Source organism: Thunnus albacares, chromosome 9, assembly GCF_914725855.1.
Source record: "Thunnus albacares chromosome 9, fThuAlb1.1, whole genome shotgun sequence".
Classification (NCBI taxonomy): domain Eukaryota; kingdom Metazoa; phylum Chordata; class Actinopteri; order Scombriformes; family Scombridae; genus Thunnus; species Thunnus albacares.
In genome coordinates, this window is record NC_058114.1 from 919,875 (window position 1) to 925,874 (window position 6,000).

The following is a 6,000-nucleotide window of genomic DNA, read 5'->3' on the forward strand; positions in this document are numbered from 1 at the left end:
ATTACATGAGGAATGTGTGTCGGTGGACATCTTCACACCGCCTCGGTTTCCATGGTAACGCCTGGAGTGTGTGTGTGTGTGTGTGGAGGCAGTCTATTCTCATCATGTGGGAGTTGAACCTCCAGTCGTGCTGCCTTGCTCGGAGGATTTAGAGTCTAGTTTTCTTTCCAGTCAGCTGCTGGTGAAAGTGAAACTCCGGCGGGGAAACTGGAGGGAGAGTCCCAGCTGTCACCAGCTCAACATTTCACTTCAACTGACTCATGTTTGCTTTTTTTAAAAATAATGTTGTGTCTTTGTTTGATTTCTGGGATGTTTTTTATTTTTATTCTCTGCTCTCAATCTGAAATCCAGACATTTAACAGCTTGTTGTTGGTTCCTCTGAGTTCTCCACTCGTTCTCTGACCTCTGCAGGTTATTTTAGGTTCTGGTCTTGTTCTCCTTGAACAGGTTTGGGGTTAAATATTGATATTAATATAGAACAGAGAGAACACTGAGGTCTGTGTGTGAGTGGGACTGACGCTCTGCAGCCAGCGGCCTCTGCCCGTGATGTCACATCCTGATGTCACATCCTGTTGTAATGGGGACTCCGCGCCGCTCTGCTGACGCCACGGGCGCGTTTGTTTTGGCAACTTGCCCGTCCTCGCTGTCAAGGCCAGGCCACAAACTCCTCCAGGTGATGGACAGCTCAGCTCAGCCAATCAGCTGCCAGGATACTGTCCTGAACGTAATAAAGGGTTTGGAATGAGAAATGAAGGAAAAAATATCACAATATGTCAATAAAACAACGTTATCTGAGCTCTCACTGAGGTTTTTTTTGCTCTTATCATCATGGAGGCTTCGTGATGAAGCTTCTTTCACACATTTCTGGTTTGACGTCTCTCAGGTGCTCTGGCGGCTTCCTGTCTTCACACGTTGAGGAGAAACGAGCTCTTTGTTATTACTGGAAAGACTTTCTGTTTCTGCATTCTTGTGCAATTCAAAATATCATCGTGCAAAACATAATTATATGTCAAGTAGATAAAATGTAAGAAATACAGGAGTGTGCAAAGGTTTTAGGCAGTGAAAGTAAAGTGAGAATCTTTCATGAATAGTTTTTATTGATCAGTTAAGTTGAGTAAACAGCAGACAGTTAATCAATATCTGCTGTGAGCAGCAGTTCACCTGCTCACAGTTACACTCGTGACGTCCATAAAGTCAGTTCTTGCTTTCTGTTCAGCAGCATAACGAGGAGCCGACGTCTGCAGATGATCTGCTCTGTATCTTGTTTTCCTGAATCCTGTTTTTATGTCTTTTTCGTTCTCCTTTCATATTGCATTGATTCTTTTATGTTTCAACTAAAGCACTTTTATTGGCCTTGTTGTTGACAGGTGCTTTAGAAATAAACCTGCCTGGTGATCAAAGACAGAATCAAACATAAATAAGACCTGTGATTGGTCGTAGTTCACCTGAGAGATGTTTCTGTGGTCAAATATCAGAAACACGCAGTGAAAAGTAATAAATGTGTCTGTTATTCGTGGACGTTTGAGTATTGCAGCTACCTGCTGTTTGGTTAAGGCTAGTAAAAGATGGTTGTCACGGTAACACAATATAAATATCAACAGTTGTAATGTGAGGATGTAAAGTTGCAACAGCTGAAGATAAACACCTCACACCCTCACTCAGCTGATATCAGCGACGCAGACGCAGAAACAGAAACATGGACGTCACATGACTTTAATGTGACAGACAGACCGTCTCTGGAAGGAATGTATGAACCACACCTGCACACACACCTGCACACACATCTATACACACCTGCACACACACCTGCACACACATCTATACACACCTGCACACACATCTATACACACCTGCACACACATCTATATACACCTGCACATACGTCTATACACACACCTGCAGACACACCTGCACACGCACATACACACACCATAATGATTTTCTGTGTGTGCAGGGAGTGTAATAACCTGAGAAACCAGGTCAGTCCTGAGGAAGGAACTCATACTGCAGTACTGATACAGTACTGATACTGCAGTATTGATACAGTACTGATACTGCAGTATTGATACAGCACTGATACTGCAGTATTGATACAGTACTGATACTGCAGTATTGATACAGTACTGATACTGCAGTATTGATACAGCACTGATACTGCAGTATTGATACAGTACTGATACTGCAGTACTGATACTGCAGTACTCCAGTTTACAGTTCTGATACTTTCTACATTCCTCAGACAGCTGCAGTTAAAGGTCACTTTGCAGATTCATATTTTACATTTAGTTTTAGGTAAATATGACTGTTGTCTGTTGTATCTCTGGGTCTCGGTGAGGCTGCTCTGAAGCTAAAAGCTAATGTTTACCATGTTTAATATCTTTTAATTTAGTAATTTTATGGCCATGGTGATTTAAAAAAAACAGACTTCAGTTTGTATTGAGCTATCATTTGATAGCTTGAAAGCTAACATTGTTTTGCTAACACATTAGCTTGCTAACTGAGCCAATTGAGGGATGTGAGTTAGATGTTTAGCCTAGCCTAGCATAAACACTGGAAGCAGGGGGAAACTGCTAGCTGCACACGTCAAAAGTAAAAAGTTGGACAATCTGCTGCAAACTGAGTAATTCTGGCTACAAGAATCACAGAATTCAGACCTCTGTTTTCTACTGAGCTAATATTATGCAGCTACCACATTAGCTTGCTAACCTAGCTAATCGATTTCAATCAATCCTTCAAATATTTCAGTCTGAACCAACCAGCAGACTGACAGCCGTGCTGCTAACAGGACTGGAAACAGCTTCATTTCACTCTGATGATACAATGAAAACTTGATTTAAAGATCTTAAGACTCTCAAGTAAAACGTCTTCTACAAATTATGTTTCTATACGACTAATCTGACTTTCATGTAAAAACGTTCACTGACAACATTTGTTTTGCTATAATATCCACTCATAGCAAATATAGCTTGATGAACTTTATTTCAGCTCTTGGTAAAAGTTGAGGAAAAGTCTTTAAATACTAAAAAAGTCAACAGTGACTTGGAGCAGGAAGCAGGAAGTGTTTTGAGCCGCTACAGACTCGCCAGAATAAAACGTTGGCAGTTTACGTTTCTGCAAACCACAGAAACGTTGAATATCTACGTTTCAACACGTGAAATACGTATCATCTCAACATTTCTAAAGTGACCTAGTTCATGTGATCTATATGAGTTGATCTGTCCGGTATAGGAGGAGGAGGAGGAGGAGGAGGAGGAGGAGCAGGTGGAGTAAGAGACCGATGTCCGCTTCCCCCGAACCCTAACCAGACCTTAACCACAGCGTTATCACACCATAAAACATCATTATTCAACAAGTAGAAATGTTAATATGCTACGTTTGTAGAAATGTTGATATGATACGTAATTCACATGTTGAAACGTAGATATTCAACGTTTCTGTGGTTTTCTTCTGGCGACTGTGTTGCTACAGATGCTGTCAGTCAGGTAGAAGGTTTGTGTGCATTCAGACACAAGCTGGTAAACTGTGTGATAAAAATGTTCAGTACTACTGTACAATGTACAAGTTTGTAAACTACAGTTTCCAAGTTCACCTCCTGAATGATATGAGATTCTATAATCAGAGTGAAATATCTCACTGACTGTTGGATGGTTTCATGTGTTTATGTTCTCCAGATGATCGACATCTAGAACCTTCATCAGGTCACTTTTCCTCCCTGAAGCTGCAGACTGAAGCTAACAGCTGTTCAAAGATGCTGAAATAATCTTGTAAAAACAGTGTGAACGGTTCAAACAGCTGATGTGTAAAATCTCAGCTGTAACGGATGCATGTCGTGTTGTTGGCTGTGCGCTCGGTGACGGTGATGATCCTCTGTGTGTGTGTGTGTGTGTGTTTCCAGCAGAGGATGTAGATCACAGCCACTTCAGGAATAGCAGCTTTATTTTTAGAGGAAACACTCTGGGAGGAATGAGAAGCAGCTCAGTGTGTCACTCCGGCAGCTATTCCTGTCCCGCAAGCCGCACCGAGGCTCCCCTGCTCTCAGAGCCGTGCGTCACGTCGTCATGGAAACAGACGGAGCCCGCGGATTGGAGGGCGGCCGGTGGGAGCCGAGCTCGTCTTTATGTGATAACGAGCAGAGGCAGAGCCGGAGTGACACGTCGGCGCGCTACGTGGGGAGATCCTGCCGCCACGTCACTGACCATGTAAGGCTGCTTCAGGATCAGGACCGAGCATCAGAGAGATGAGTCACCGAGGAGGAGGAGGAGGAGGAGGAGGGAAGGCAGGAGGGGAGGAAGAGAGGAGGAGAAGAGAAAGAGAAGAGGGAAGAGGAAGAGAGGAGAAGAGAGAAGAGAAAGAGGAGAAGAGGAGGAGAGAAAAAGAGGAAGAGAGGAGAAGAGAAGGAAGACAAACATGTTCAGACTTTTCTGTCTCACTTTATTTTCTCTTTTCTACCAAAATGATCAGATGAATATTTTGTCCTTTAAATTCTTATTTGTCAAACTTCTGCAGATTATTTTATTCATAGTCACATAAAAAATATTGAATTTATTCTTACAGAAGATAAAATCCTCACACATGACGAACATTTATACTTCAATCAATTATTTTTCTGTCGAATGACTAACTGATTAACTGATCAATCATTACACATATGGATCAGCAAGTTCAATGTCAAACTGATTCCTCACATCCCTATTGGCTGTAACCGTGTGATGTCATCACAGCAGAGGGGCAGGAGGCTGCGAGGACGCCGGTCGATGCAGATTAAACGCTGACCTTTGACCTCGGCCCTGATCCTCCCAGCAGGTCGGAGGTGTGGCGCTGCAGCAGTGACTCACAGGAAGTGAATCATAATCCACAACAACATGAAACATTTAAAAGAAAAACAATCATTTGCATCATAATGATGCTTTATCATTCTTGTTGTGTAAGTTAGTTTCTGTCTCAGACTTTATAACCTGCATTTGTTTATTATAATCTGCAGGTGAAGGCTGCGTCCTGCATGTCTGCAGTGTGAAGCTCTTCAGCTCATGTGAACAGAAACATTCTGCACATGTAAGAACTGTTCAGAAAAACACATTGAAAAGAGTTTCAGAGTCAGAAATTTCAATTCATCCTCATGAAAACACTTCAGGTCTGAAACGACGAGTTCACAGTTTATCAAGTGAGTCATTAAACCAACAGTCACTGGGAACACTGGGAACACTGGGAACCTGCTTTAAGTCACATCTCATGTTTATCTCCTCGCAGACTTGACAGACGTGATGACGTCACAGTTTGTGATTCTGAAGTCTGGACGTTTGGATTCAGCCTCAGAGACGAAGAGCAGCCGAGAAACACAGACTGCAGCAACATGAACACACAAACCACCACTTCCTGTGTGTGTGTGTGTGTGTGTGTGTGTGTGTGTGTGTGTGTACGGGGGGCTTTACTGGAAGAGAAACCAGAAGTTCACTTTCTCTATCTCACTTCACGCTTTTCCTGTTTGTGTTCAGTCTGATGTTTGTTTGTTTGAAGAACACAGAACGTTCATATTGAAAGATTCAGTCAATAAAGAATAAATATCATGTGTCATGAGCACATATATGAGTAGATTTTAAAAAACGTTGCATGCAGCACAGCTCTTTCTTTGCACAGATTATCCCAGAGATTTGTTCATGCATTCTTCAGAAACAGGAAGTGTCGTCAGCCGTTGTGAGGTAGCGACCACTTCCACTCCACGCTGCTCACTGGAGGAGAAATTCAAACCATAATCCTGTTGTTGAGGCTATTTTATGGTCTGCATTTTTCAACAATAACCATTAAATATATTGCATCCAATATATTACATTCCCTGTATATAGTTCTTTCAGTTCTTAGTTCCCGCGCTGGGATCAGATTATCTTCCCAGCAGGAGGGAAACAAGGCAGAGTTTGTAATTTGATCTCAGCCTCAGAGCTTCCTGTTCACTACTCTAATGTTACATTTCTCACTGCTGCTTCCTCACATATAAAGCACTGAACT

General features: G+C 42.3%; 1 long non-coding RNA gene across 1 annotated transcript; it reads left to right on the forward strand.

Annotated features, from left to right (window-relative positions):
- Positions 1-4,355: 4,355 nt before the first annotated feature.
- Positions 4,356-5,723, forward strand: LOC122989399. The gene is made up of 3 exons (XR_006405041.1): positions 4,356-4,810; positions 4,982-5,161; positions 5,248-5,723. It is a non-coding gene; the product is annotated as an uncharacterized LOC122989399 (long non-coding RNA).
- Positions 5,724-6,000: the final 277 nt, after the last annotated feature.